Here is a 15,808-nt window from a genome sequence, read left to right as displayed (position 1 = left end):
TTATTGACTCATACATTATGCTTTGTTTCTGTTCACTTCAACTGTCCTCCTGCTTGTAGTTTAAGTCAGACCAACTTTCAGCAGCTAAGTATTTAACATTTCTCATGTACATCTTATATCCTCTGCTCGCATGAAAAGTTCACCCCCCATGTCCTTGGCACAAATAATAAGTAAATTGAGAGAACTGCTAAAATTAGTTCTCCCAAACCTGCTTCTGCTTCATAAGACACGCTGTCAACACTTGCTTTAAGTGGAGCCGAGAGGAACACTTAAATTAGCAGCTCTAGAAATGTATTTCTGAATAAGCTGTGGAATTTGATATTTCACTAGTGGGATCTTTCTTATTACAAATTTACACCCAATTTCTAACATGAATGAAAATGCTAGGGGCTGTTTTCATTATTTGTTATAAACTCTGGAATAAAAGGCTGATATTCTAAAGTGAAAGCATTTCACACCAGTCTGGTGCTTGTTTTGCATTGTCATAAATGTACAAAAGCCCCTGCCAGCCCTGCCCCTACCTGCACTGCAGATCTCCTGAATAAATCTTTTGTACCTGCGTATCTTGAGTCACTGTGATATTCTGTGGTCACTTACATCAGTACAAAACAAGCACAAAGTCAGTGTGAAAATCTTTGGTCCAAGTATGTGAAGGTTTGCAACACTTCAGGGCAAGCTACAAGACATCGACTCCCAATCATTTGGAGCTGAAGAGGTATTTTTTTTATTGTGTTTGCTGCAATATACATATGCATGAAGAGCACTAAAGGAAGGACCACACCAGAATATTTGCTGTGCTTTTTAAGTTATGTAAACATTTGTTCATGTCAATAAATTCAAGCTTAAAAAAATTCTTAGAAGCAAGACTGGGAAGCTAAAACACAAAAAATTTCATCAACTCTGCCAGAAATATATTTCATAAAATTTAGTTATGGGCTTAAAAACTTGAAGCAAAAGTAAGTGACCTCTTAAATAGATACAATTCTTACCTACAACGTGTGCTTTACGATTTTAGGGCCTCAAATTTAGTAAGCCATCTACAATACTATCATGTTTCTAATGTAAGAATATTAATGCAAAGATCTTTTTTCTCCGCTATCAAATACAGGAAACAAATAGTCCAATTTAGATGTAGTATTACCAGTAGGAGGTGAAAGCAGAGCACCTATGTGTCAGAGAAGCAAAGACGACAGTATCAGTGCAATTATACAGTATACGTTCACGTGGTTATTTGGATATGCAAGTTCACTGATTTTATTTGTAAATATTTTTTTGTAGGCCATTGCTTTCAGTTCTTGTGAAATATGCCTTAATCGGCATTTGAATAAGATAAACCTGGCCCTGCAACCCTGATTCATCCCCACACCCACATTCATTTCATTATTACTATTAGGGAGAGTATAGTTCACTAATTAAACATAGAAGTTAGGAGACAATGTTGACACTATGTCACTAAATCAATTTGCAAATAACTCAGCTTCTGTATAAATCAAGCTCCTGGTGCCAAGCACTTCCCAGACCAGGAGAGGGAGCCCGTGGATTAAAAAAAAAGATTCTTGCATCCTCCGTTTAAATTAAGAACTATGGTCCTCAACTTTGCAACCCCTCTTAGCAAATGAAAGGACTATTCTCTCATGAAACGTTATAAATATAAGAAAGCTAGCCACATCTTTCTGAATGTGTGTTCTTAATTGTCTCTTATTTTAGATGAGCCATAGGCAGCTAAGGCACTGTGCAGATGAATATTAAAACCAGCTAACAAAATCTGAGACTTCCAGTGCAAGGTAGAATACTTATCAGACCAATTTAATGTAGACCTTGGAGCTAAAAAAATGGATTATTCTGATTTTCAAAGTAACACGAGGCCCAGTAACAGAGGGCTTGATGGGAGATAATTTTTTTAATGGATCTTACGTAACTCACAATTTTTTGTTTCACTAGTTTTCCAATCCGTTTCTTTAATAATATTCCAGCACATCTGCTCCTACAGTGTTTAAGAGCCAGTTACAAACAAGTTCTGTGCATTGGACTACTCAAACCACCTACAATAGTTATACCTTCCACCAAGGGTAGCAGTCAGGCTAAAAACAGCTAGGGTTTTCTATCATCTCAATGCTTACCATTTTTAAGGTAGGGGCACTTGGTAATTCAGGCAAGGATCCAGACACCGTATTTTAATGCATTGTACAAACGCTATAAAGATCATCCTTCTTCCACACGGCTTTTAACATGTGCAATACAGAAATTCACAGTACGTGACTATCAATCAACAAACAAGGAGGAGAAGGCAGCAGTGAAACAACTGTGGGTTTGGATAAGATAAAACAGTCACTGCACACAGGTATGTCAATATAAAGAGATCTGTTTGCAAGTGATGTTTCTAAGCAGCAATCAATCCTGTTTTGATGAGGTGGAATTTGGCAACCCAAAGCAATGAGTTTTGACAGCAAAGCAAAGTGGAGTTCACATGTCACACCATGGTGGAGAAGGATCTGCCTTGTTTTGCAGCTTACAAGAGAGAATTAAGGGACCAACACGGAAAAGGAAAGTGGAGGAGGAAGAGAGAACCCAACAGTCTGGTTTTACTCCAAAACACTGTCCCTTATCAGTCAAGACTGATTACCCAGACCTAACCACCGGCAACATCTTAGCATCTAACTGATTATGACTTGGCTGTAGCAAATCACTGGTTACTCAGCCAGTGCTGGAGAGCAAGTCTAACCTTACAGCAACCAGTGGAAGTGGAATATTGAGGAAACAAGGAGCCTGAGACAACAACTGAACAGCAAGCGCCGTCATTTTACAGGTAAGCTTCTAGCCCCAACTATCCCATCTCACCCCAAGCATGGCACCAGGAGTTCTGTCTCTTCTACATTTTAACACTTTTTCTTTCCATTTCACGTTCCAAAAACATGAAAATAACCACTGCTGTCATGGCAATGAAGCCCCAACTTAATATTGGAAATAAGTTTTTATTTACCATTGAGGAATATTTGAAAAATATGACTAACTCAGTTGCTTTCTCTACTGATAATCTGCTTCTTAGTGAGGTAAACATTCAACTTGCATGGTTTGATATCCTGTTTTTAAAATTGAATTATTAACACAAGAATAATCTACAATTCTCAAATTCAGAATTAATGTAATGTTTTCCCAGGACCAGGATGCTTATGGTTTCTGTAAAGAAAACTCCAAAACCGACTGGGGTTTTGCTGTTCCACACATCATACAACACTCTGGGCTCTTTTATTCCCTAACAAATGAGACAAAATGACCTCCTCATTTGAAACTTGCTGTTCAAAATCAGGATCAGATTCTAATCTAATTTGTAGGATAAGAAACCTATTTATACAAAAATAACAGATTTACAATACATCAGGGTACTGAGGGACAAATACCCTTACTGCCAGTTGACATTGTTACAGTTTGGCAGAAAGTTAGGAAAATAGAACCTGCTGTTCAAATCTCCATATATAAGCATGATACAGAAAGATATCCCAAGAAACACAACACAAATGCATTAAGGTCTATTGCATCGCCTAATTTTTTAATATAAGAGAAAAGTTGTTTGCATTTTGCATCTGATTTTACACAGACTCATCATTCCCTTAATTAACCTGCTCCCTGATGTGCAAGGGAATCATTATTCTACGGTAAGCATTATGCCACTCTACCAACACAATTAGTCATGTTGTCCTGCGTTCTGTTTCGAATGCAAAAACATTCCCTACTACTGCCATGTAATAAGGTCATTCTGGGTAAGCATTTGTCCAGAGAAGTCATCTGGATCTCTTGTGAGATGAGCAGCAATACAAATCTTTCCCACTAGTTCTTTTCCAAGTGCTGGCATAATTAATAAAGAACAGGCATTTCCATTTGCACTCCAACTTTTGAATATACAAAGCCACGTATGACAGAAATAATGCTTTAACCCTTGTTAGATCTGATGATCCTCACGAAAGGCGATGGTTTGGACTTCAACAAGACAAAGAACATGCAGTCTGTGGTATTATTCAGGGTTTTGTAGCAACAGAGCAGAATGAAAAACAAGATCAGCATGCAAATGAGCTGCCTTTCCTTAGACAACATTTATGGAAATCAGGCTAAGCAATTTGCTGAATTCTCAAGTTTTTTCATGTTAGGTCAACGTGATGAACAAACAAAGTTTAGTTAAAAAAGCGTCAGGAGAGTGAATCTTTTTTTCCCTTCCCCCTTTAATAAAAAGAGGAGTTTGTTGAAAATTGCTCTAGAATTTTATCTAGGAGAAGTTAAAGCTGGATGCAAAAATGTCTTCTTATTTTTCCTTTTAAGGATCATCAAGATTTCTGTTCCAGTGTTCCTATTTGCTGGGTAAAACATACTGCATTTAGTGAGTCCTTGGCTGTGATGTACCACGAGAGACTATAGCTGCCTGAGGGACCAAACGTAATAAAAAGGGGAAGAAAATAAGTATTGCAGAGACATTTCCAAATCAGCAATCAATTTATGTTGAGCGAGATTTGGAGGTTTCAGATGTTCTGTTTTTCAACAAAAATCTGCTATATTCTTCCAAAACACAATTATCTAATGAAGCTTTCAACTTAGTCAAAAACCTAGGAGTTCCTTTTCATTAGAGGAAAGTATGTTACTGATTTAGATTTGGCTCTTGACAACCACTGCGAGTTCCAGGGTTTCACTACAGCAGCTCCATCACTCTCAGAGCCACATCTGAACATGTAATTTCCCATCGGGTCTGGAAGGGGAGAAGCTTATGCGATGTCTCTCTCTCTCTCGCAGTCTGTCCTGGTGCTAAGCCATTTATCCAGATGATCCACCTACTGCCGCATTCCCCTCCCGAGGAGTCACGGTTAGGTAGATCTTAACCACATCTTCCACAATCAGGCAAAGCGTTGCATTACCAGCTGATAATGTCAGTGAGCACAAAGTACGTGTAGTAATGAAGACCAAAGGAGGAACTTCATCCTTCAGCTTAGCATTTGGTCTCAGTATAATGGGTTAAAAAAAATAATCAGCAACTACTTGTGTATTATGCATGCTGACTCAGAGTCTGCTGACTGACAACTGCAGCGAAGCTTCCTTCAACTCTCTGCTGGGCACAACGGATGACAGCTGAGTGTCAAGTTTAATATCCAAAACAGAGATAGAAATGGAATTGCCTCAATACCAGTTGTTTCTTCACATCAGGAGCTTAGCAGTTCAGTTTCCGTAAGGGACAATAAATCTATCAGTTTGTGTAATGCATTTATGTGTTTGTTAGATTGAGGCCGAACACATTTTAACTTTGGGAAGGTTGTGGATGTCCCAGGGTTCCCAGCTGCAATGAAAAAGTCACCTCATTTTTCACTACAGAAACAATGTCTATCAGCTAAGATGGCAACAGTACATTTATTTGGATTCATGAAAAATAAAGAACATCTGCTATTCATTGTTCTTGAGATTTAAAATACTGAAGCCTTACTTCATTAAGTGAATAGCAAAAATTACATACAGTTCCTAAAGCAGGAATCCACATCAATTCAAAGTTAAAACAACTGAAGTGAGACTGCGTGACCAAGGCAGTCTCCTCTCACGTGGAAAACACTGAAGGCCTTGTTCAGAGCCAGAAAACTGTATTTTAGTAAAAATTATTTTTCTTACATAGGAAACTCTTTCCGTTATTTTTTTCAGTCAACTGTCATCAAAATATCCCTTCACTATTCCCGCACAGGTAAGAAAGAAAGTACCAGTGAAAAAGAGTTGCAACATATTAAGCATACAGAAAATGTAATGTAACTTGTGTGATTCTTCTTCAGAACAAGAGTGTTAAACAAGAGCCCATGAGTCTTTACAGACAAAATCAGACTTTCAAATTCTTATTCTTAATTTTATGTATAAAACAGGTTGTATTTTTTGCTTCCTTATGTCCCTTCAAATGCTATCAAAGTCACAAAAAAACCCTTGCAGTGATGATATATGGTAAAAGGAAGAAGAAATTCAACAACCACCATTTTATATGCATAATGGTAATGTGTAGCAGAATACGTTTAATGTGATCTGCATTCATTCCAGACATTAAATGAGAATTACGGATTTAAGAGAAAACAAGGCTGGTTAGAAAACAAGCTGATTGGGGTATTTCTTTTGCAAGTTATTTTGTGAATGGTCTAACCATTGCCTTATAAAAAAACAAAAAGGCAAAAAAAGCGCAAGGTATTAAATTCTTCCAAGAGCTCTAAGAAGTACCTGATACGCAGACAATGAGTACAGGACACAACAGCAACAAAAAAAAAAGGCACCTCCTCACCAACCCCATAAGCTTGTTCCTGCTGTACGTGAAGTGATGCTGTTTTGTGAAAAAATAGAAGTTACTGAGGCTCACCCTCTGAGGTGAAAAAAGAAGCAGTAAGAACAGAATAAGGCTGACTTACAACAAAAGGCTGACTCTTTCAGGCATCAAGTGGAATATCGTCATTCCATTATACGTGGGTAATACTCCACTTGCTTTGAGCATAAGGAGTGACTTATGATGAAGCTGGCTTCAAAAACATTTAGGTAACGTGCCAGTACGGATGAGGAAAGCAAAATATGAAATTACTATCAACATTCCCACTAAATTTTAACAACACACATTAATTAAAAAAGATCAAGTCCAACTAATATTTGTGTTCTAGCTCTGTCAAGGATGAAAAATGAAGTACTTGAACAGTAAAGGACCCAACTGTTCTCAACATCCTTTCCCCACAGAGTCAATATACAAGTAAGTCCTGCCAGGAAACCTTTTTAATATGTGATTTTTCAAACCTTACTTTGTGTATATAAATGATATTTGAGTAGCTGCCTCTATTGATAAGTTAAATTTATCCCAACACTGTTTCCACGCTGTTTGTGGTACAAGTAAACAAACTCATGGTTCTCTTAATACCCACAGTAACCACAGCTACCTTTCTGAGGGACCCTGGCAGAGACACCGCTGCAACTGTGCTAACCATTAGGAAGACGACGGGGACTGGAGACTTCACAAACATGCTTGTCCGCCTTCGCAGAGCCAGCATCTACCTACTCGCTCTACACAAGCTGGGCGCGACAGCTGGGAAGAGGAGGAGAAGAAGGAACAGAACAGGCATCACCACAGACCCAGCACTGCAGACCATCAGGACAGGATTAAATTAAATCCCCAGCCTTACGACAAAGCACTACCAAGGTTTCATATGCCAGTTTCCTTAACTGCTCAGTCAGGGGAAAGTTTTGTTTATTCCAAAAAGGACTGTACTTTGAATCACAGAAACAGCTCTGCTCAATGAGATGACTTTTAGGAACTAATTCTGTCCATAATCCGATCTAAATTGGAAAAAGGGCAAACCCCGAGTCTTTTAATCTAAATTTCACAATGAGAAAAAAGCAAGTGTGAAACAACCTGTACTGGGCTGTAACATCCTCTTCCTATAGGTAATCAGCACATCTCATTGTAACATCCATTTTAGTAACTTATAACTTCCATAAAGATTCATATGATGGAAGAAACTAGTTTTTTATTTAATGATTCTTACTAAAACATTTCTGTGAATGAGACTAATGCTAAAAACCACTAAGAAAACAGGATTTGGTGAAGTTATTTTGAAAACAGAGGAGCCTATGCTTTACAGAGATAATCTGAAAATAGTAGCAAAAGGGAAAAAGGCGAACTCCTCACAGGGACTGCACTTTCTCTCAAACCAGCGCAACCATGCAGCAATTTAGCCAAATTACAAGTTAATTAAAAACCGTAGTACACGCTAAAAGGAGACATTGCTTAGCTCCAAAGCAAAAAGAGGGCTCCTCTGTGAAGGATGCTCCGTGCTAAAGCAGCAGAACTGAGAACCTGTCCCTCCAGCTTTCCCAGCCACCTGTGCTGAGGAATGTCCTCCATCAGCAAACAATCCCATCATCAGAATAAAAAATCCTGACATTAAACAAGACTTAGTGTTTCTGATACCTGCTTTGGAGCTGCATAAACTATAAAACAGCTCAACAGGATGAAACTGATCCTTAGTAAGAAGGGAAAAGAAGATAATTTGAAAGCTTTTGTAGACCTCGAAGATGTGGATCAGGAAAAGACTGGGAAGAAAATTCATGCAGAAGACTACAGCTGACCTCAACAAATTTCTTTCCCATATTCCAAGGAGGTAAGTTTGCTTTTTTGGCATTGCCAGAGTTTGTGAGCTCTCAAATAAGGCTACAGAGAGGGAATGATTTCATCAAGGAAGGTCTTGGTGGTAACACATGTGAAAAAGCAGCTGCTGATGATTTCTGTGCTGGAAGGTCTCTTCCTTACCATTTGGGAAGAAACAGAATGGTTTTCTTCACTGCAAAGGAGAAGGAAGACAGCAATTTTCCGTCAGAAGGACCCCCTGGCTCTCAAGTCATGCTTGTTTATATATCCTTTAAAATCTGCTCTGATTTACTTTGTACAGAAAGATATATACTCTGCATTTCAGATTCCCTCCCTGTTTATGTTGTAAAGCCTTTGGAATAACCCCCCCAAACAGACAGTCCTCTGCTAAATATGCTCTTTAAAGATTTATTTCAAGGTTTTTTTACTGACTTTTTTCTTTAAACCAAAAAAGGGAGGGGAAAAAAAAAGCCAAAAGCCTGTGGGAGGCTTTTATGAAATGTACTTCCACAAGCCCTGCTGTGCTGGCTCAGCAGCTGGCTCATTTGAATTCCAGGTATGCACTACACAGGGTTTTTTTGGAAACGCTGGCTTATCGGAAAAGCAATGCTGCTTTTGGATCATAAAGCTGGCTTTATGGTCTTTTTGAAGACCATAAACTGGCTCAGTTAACACACACAAATTCCTACCGAGTGTTGCAGTGTCCAATCTCACTGGCAAGGGCAAAGCTACACCATCGCATCAGGTTACTTAAGGGCTTAAAGCTGCCATTCAACTGGAGAGCTTTATTTAAATAATTAACGGACCAAATTTATGCATCTCCGTATGAATCATCATAAAAACAGCAAGGAAAACATTTTTGTTTAAAATAAAATGATGTTTCTTCACTATACCATTGTTTAACTACAACCATTTGAACAAACCAGCACATTTGGGATCACAGCCATTCCCAATAAGGATCGCCACAGCACCAGGACCTGGCCCAATGGTTTTCATAGAAACCAATCCACGATTTCCCAGAGCAAAACCCCACTCCGAAGCAGTGAGGCGCGCTGTACTCCTCCCGTACTGGAAACCCTTTGTCTCTGGCCTGGTGCCCAGTCACAGCACATCGGAGGAACGAGCGTGCCTTGTTATGACACCACACCAGGACTCGCCATTCCTTATGCACAAGGAACAGCATATGCACGGCACAATAGATGCTCATGACATGTTCCACTTACATGACAGAAATAAATTTGCAGTGGAGAGGAAAGCTTTTGTACCAAGGCGGATAGAATATTATAGCTGGGCTAACTGAGCTCATCGTCTGAAAAAAACCAAAAGTCATATCATGAAAATTCTTTTTCTCACCTAAAAAACCTGGGGAGGTAACATATACCGAGACCTATATATTAAGCCTGGTGCTTAGCATTACAGAACAGCATGAAACTAGAATCAGATCAGATCATCCAGAAGTTTGCCAACTCCTTATTTTGCCAACTAAGGTCTTGATCTTGTAATAATCTCAATTTTGAATAGATCCGTGCAGCCACATGAAGCCCAGTGAAGCAGTGGGTATTTTGTCAAGTTTTTTTAAGCGACCATTTGTTCAATCTGCAGTAAATGAAGGCAGACAGTCATGCTGCCATTTGAAGAATGCGTGGGTCCAGGTGTTACAATATTTCTGAAACAGTGAGTGCATTAATAATGAGCTCCAATTGTGTTGGGTATATGTGGTGGATATAAGAGCACTCTTCCTGGATGTCCAAATATCCTGCTGATTCCTACACTGAACCTTATCAGAATTCCCAAATCAAATCACTTTTAAAAATGTCTAACCTTATCACTAAAAGTCCCTTTCAAAGTGATTCAGTTTCAAGTGTACCTCCTACAATAAACCACAGCATGATGCTTGGTGTATTCTTTCCAAACAGCAGTATTTTGCTGCTAAAAAAGCAAGAGTTCTATACTTCTGAATCACACGAACAGAACAAGCAAGCAGAACGAAAAATGGAGGTCTCTGAGTAGTACAGAAATTTATTTTTTTTTCCTAAAAACAGGGGAAATATCAGCCTACTTCTGATGGAGAGACACTGGCTATAAAAGCAGCTGACATATTTTAAGTGGGGTTGAGGCAGAATCCCAGGGAGATACTCATTTTCATCCAGAGGACACTAAGATGAATGGGGAGGCTGTGGCTGAACAGAACCCGTATCCTCCACTGCAGCGTAGCACGCTAGCACACCTCACTCCAGAGCATTTTGGCAGTTGCCAGCGAATTCTTCACTGGAGCATCTACCCAATTTCCTGACACCTTTACCCATTTCCTTGGAAGTCCAGTAAGAGGGATGGATTCATTTTCCTGACGTCACGAGGTACATGCCAAAATGTAGAGATCAGAAGTGGGTTTCAAAAGAGTGACCAATTTTGAGACGCCCAAGTTTTCTGAAAATTGGAAACTGTGATTTAACCATTTATGACTCATTTCGCAGCTATGGTTTTAACAATCAGCTGGCAGGTGGCCTAAAAGTTTTCATTTTGCTTATCTAGATGAAGGTGAAAGCAGGTGTCGCTCAACCGGAAGAAGCAGCTGCACTCCCAGCTTCAGTGAACCCCTTTGTTTGCTTTGACATTAGCGCACTCAGTAACCTTGCCCGTGACTTCCGAGCTCTCAAAAACACCAGGCAGGAGGGATTAGTGTTGTCATCTCCCATCCCCATTTAACCTTGCTCTAAGCCACGTGCAGGGCAGCTGCTGTAGCAGTCCTTGCTCGTTGCAGCCTTGCTTTTGGGCAACAAGAGAACTACTTTCCCAGAGCTGCTGGAACTGCTCCTCCCTACTCCGTGGAGAATGCAGCTGTGAGGACTGGGCAGGATTTGAAGAACTTACTGCCTACAGCTCCAAAAGGAATCGAGAGGGCTTGCACTGAAACAAACAACGGTGAAGTGTGAATGAATGAAGGCAAAGCCTCAAAAGATTGGAGCTGCTCAAGACCTACATAACACGGTCCACTCTTTTTCAGGAAAAAAAAAAACAAAAAAACCCAAACCAGGGGAGGAAATGGATAAATAAATAAATAGGATATGCAAATACAGAAATGAAAATTTGCACAGACACATGCCAAAGAGCTTCAGTACTGCTAGTAGTGAATAACAACGGAAAGGAACAGGAAGACTGGAGTTACAGTTTCTTATCACCCAGCCAAATACATTAAGGTCCACGGAAATGCATAGCCTGAAATACTGATGACACAAAGGCTGAAAAATGATGGGAGATCAGGTACAAGAACAGTAAAATGATTACATTCATTCTTTAACAAGGCAAATCATAACATTTTGGAGGTAAATTTTAAAGATCTCACTGAATTAGTAGACAGGGAGACGTTACACTAACAAAACAAGGGTAACTAACTACGCAAGTCATCAAGAGAGAAAAATCAACATCTCTACATTGCAGGCACTGCTGATCTCTTGGACTATGTGAGGAATGCAGGTGAGCAGCATGATGTTATCATTTAGTTTAAAAGCTGCAAAAGCAACAAAACCATGAAAGCATTACCGAGAATAAGATAATATAAAGCAAAAGTGGTAGGAAGATGCACTGAATGTACATTTTACTGAAAGTAAATGAAGCCCAAAGAAGAGATGACTCTAGCAAGAAACTGGTCTTTCACCACCACAGAATCATAGAAGTGTCTAGGTTGGAAGGGACCTTTCAGATCATTGAGTCCAACCATAATCATGCACCACAGCGGTTAACATCCACTGGTCTTACAAATTTATTTTTTTTTAATAGAATAGGGTACTGCAGGGATTTCATTAAAAGCTCCATAAAACAAATAAAAGAGGATTTGCCCTGGCTACAGTTATTACCCTGCTTTGAACTGCTGAGCAGCTGATGAAGTGATATGAGGCAGCGAGGTCAGCAGGACCATGTCTCTACCCCTCCCTTTCCAAGACAGAGGAGCAATACTAGCACACCCTAACGAGCCAATGCAGCAGCATAGCAAGGTTATTAACCAAATATCTCAGTCATCAGACCAAAGCAGACTATATCAAAATGCCCAGGATCTCCACAATCCAAATTATTAAGGACTTTTTTAAAGTAATTAGGGCAACGTGTTGTATGGATGCACACCAAGATGAGACACGAAGGATAACTAACAGATTGACAAAATCCCTGGCTGCACTCCCTCTGAATTTACTGAAGGGACAAGTTCAGTGATACAAAATTTATGGAACTTTTCTTTCTCTTACGAGAAAAGCACAGTTACCAGCTATTGTAAAATAATTACATTCAGGATACAAAGGGAAAAAACCCACAAATATAATATGTTCTAAGGTGAAAGTGAGCTACAATGCAAACAATTCCCGTTTGAAGAAAGGAAGTAACTGCAGAGTATTTTTAAATAACTTTAAGAGTAATTGAGCACAAGTTATTCTAAAAACATAAATCTCTCTTTATGACACAGCAAAGTTTAATCAAATTGAAAGTTCACACGGTCAACTGATTTCTCACCCATGAAAAGATATAGAAATCCAACCATAAACTTTCAGTGCAGTAAGTAGACGCCTAAAAATTTCCTTTGATTTCTCCTCTGGATGGGCAATCATATTTATGTGAGAACATACCTATTGCACCGCACTACGCTCTCTGTTAAGAATTTACTGTGTGCTGTTCTGCTCCATCACTGACAGGTTTGAGAGTTTACACCATGGCCATTCGGATCACGTTGTGCCTCGAAAAAACACCATGAAGAATTCTCATTATGTTCTCAGAAAACATTATTAGCTCTCTCTGAGGTACTCGGAAACAGACCTCAATTGCCAGAAGTACTGCTATGCAGTGATATACACGTGCACTCTAAAGACAAATAGTGAACACAGGACATTTTTCTTCCTGTAACTGACAGCTAGAGAACCCAGTTTTGCTATGGCCTCCAAGTTATTTTAAATGGAGCACTCAGAAGACTGAGGAAGGAAGAACCAACACAACAAGAATGAAACATAACATTGTATACGTCAAAACCTGGTCTATTTATTTCACACTCAAAAAGTTGAGAATACCTACTGCATTAAGATCCTAGTCAGGTAATTCTCCTCCTTTCAGTTCCTGTATGAGATGTCTTTTTTTGGACATCTTCTTATGAAATAGAATATATTTCTTTTCTGTAGCCTTTTTTCTTTCATTTTCCTACTTATTAATACTGATTTTGTCCAGTATTTTTCAAGGCACTTTCAAACTAATCCAGCTTTTTTTCCTGTTGGTTACTTTTCTCTTACAATAAAAAGACAGTAAAAATAATAGTAGTAATAATAATAATAAAACTATTATAAGAAAAAAATAATCTTCATTTCTTTCTGATTTTCCTTTCTCTGTGAAAGTCAGATAAGTAATGGCAACACACAAATAGTGGACACACAGAAATTGTGTGACAGCATTTTTATATGCATATATAAAACTCAGGTGAGATTATACAAAATTTTCAACATATGTCAAATTAAACACCTAAATTATTTAACTATAGCCATTTAATGAACTAGAACAGCAGCTGTTCTAATCAAGGTGGATTAATGTTAGCCCTTGAAAACCTGAAACCTCTTGAAATCACTAAGCTTATCCAAAAATTTACATTTAGCTTATAGACAGATACTGAGGCTCAGTTGCTCGTGTAAATGGCAGTGACACTTGAAGACAATCTTATGGCAAGTGCTCAGCATCTTGCTAAATTAATACCCAGTCTAGGGCACTGATTCAGGAAACACCGAAACAGGTATTAAAGTGTTATTCAACTTCTGTAAATGGTACCTCAGGCACGTGCATAGGCTGAAGGGGATGTTTCCCCCAGATTCCATGATAGAAAAAGCTATATACTTTCACCAGTTCTTAGGAAGGCAGAGGAAATCAGCTATTATTCTTGAAGTCTTTTAGGAAATGTGCAGACAAGCAAGGCATGTCAATCTCAGATTCTCATAACCTGTCTCTAAAATCATCTAAAACTACCTCACGTTGATTTTTAGACATTTGCAACTTTAAGGATGTCTGAACTTGAGCTACGGATTATAAACAACAATTTTGGCAATCAAGATGCTCTTCAGAAAACCTGGCAATGTGCAATTCAGACACAAGTAAAAGAGGAAAGGGAAAAGAGAAGATTCAAGTGTATTAAACATTGTTCCTTTATTTATGAAACAGAAGAAGAAAGCAATATGACTATTTGATGTCCTATTGTTTATTATCTTCCGTAGTAAATAAAGCCAGCATATCAGAGCAGGTTTATGAATGGGCCTGTGCTTTTACATGGCACAATATTATCTTGTAGCACAAGTTTTTGGATAACAGACCAACACTTTTGTTCTGAATGGGCTTCACTCCCATTTGTAATATGCACAAAATGCTTGCAACTGCATTTCTGCTTAGTGTCACCTTCGTGCAAAAATGTTGCATGTGGACACAATCTCTACAGAGAGAGATTTTACACGGGGTGGGGGGGGGGGGAAAGCTATTTCTATGGTGTATGGGGCCAACAAGAAAGGTGCCTGCAAGGGATGTACACCAGTGTAAGTAAACAGAGCTGCACTGATTTACACCAGCTGAGTCTCAGCACATTTTTTTCAATGTATTGCCTGGAACCACCCTCTTGACAGCCAGAGGCAAGCCTGGAAAAGAAACAATGCTTCTTTATAATTATAGCCCATTTCTCATTCAGTAACTAAAATATGGCCAGATACTAAAGAAACTTTCCAGTTCCAAAGAAAACCACAAAGCCATTGTTTTCCACCGAACCGTGTCTTAATTTGTTTTCTTTTTCTGATAGCGAATTACTCTTCACATTTTGCACTAGCGAGCTGATAATAAGCCAAGCTCTTGCAATCCCAGCCACACTTGGGGCTTTGCTCAGAATTAGCCGGCTGGATGGCAACATTTTCTCACGAGCAGAAGATGACACCTACGTGCAACAGGTTGTGTGACTGGCTGGCCTGACATCCAGCCAGCCCTTGAAAGTCAAGGATGAGGTAACACATTCTTTTTTTTTCCCCCCCTTCTCCTCTTCCATCCTGCTACCAGGCTGGTAGTTCCCCTGGCAAATGTCCATCACATACTGCTCCATATTTTTATGACTTTAAACATGGATAAATGGGAGGTTCTGTGTCCCCTTTTCTAAAAGAAATGTTAACACAGTGAGAGATATAACTTCAGTATTTTTTAAATTCTCCTTTCCTGACACACTGTCATGGCTTTGGCTGGGATAGAGCTGACGTTTTTGCTAGCGGCTGGTATAGTATTATGTTTTGGATTCGGGATAAGAATAATGTTGATACGGCTCTAATGTTTTTAGTTGTGGCTAAGCAGTAAGACCTTTTCTATTCCTTACACCACCCTGCCAGAAATTGGGCTGGGAATGCACAAGAAGTTGGTAGGAGACACAGCCGGGACAGCTGACCCCAACTGGCCAAAGGGGTATCCCAGACCATATGACATCATGCTCAACATATAAAGCCGGGAAAGAGGAAAGGGGGGACATTTGGAGTGATGGCATTTATCTCCCTAAGTGACAGTTAGGCGTGATGGAGCCTTGCTTTCCTGGAGATGGCTGAACACCTGCCTGCCCATGGGAAATACTGAATGAATTTCTTGTTTTGCTTTGCTTGCATGGCTTTTTCTTTACTTATTAAACTGTCTTTATCTCAACCCAGG

General features: G+C 39.2%; 1 protein-coding gene across 4 annotated transcripts in view; it reads right to left on the bottom strand.

Moving 5' to 3' along the window:
* Window positions 1–15,808, bottom strand: part of CDK14 (cyclin dependent kinase 14) — a 328,079-nt gene that overhangs the window by 107,499 nt on the left and 204,772 nt on the right. The gene's annotated exons all lie outside the window — the stretch shown is intronic.

This window comes from Larus michahellis, chromosome 2 (genome assembly GCF_964199755.1).
Source record: "Larus michahellis chromosome 2, bLarMic1.1, whole genome shotgun sequence".
NCBI classification, from domain to species: domain Eukaryota; kingdom Metazoa; phylum Chordata; class Aves; order Charadriiformes; family Laridae; genus Larus; species Larus michahellis.
Note: the sequence above shows the minus strand (reverse complement) of the source record. Positions and strands in the feature narration are given on the sequence as shown.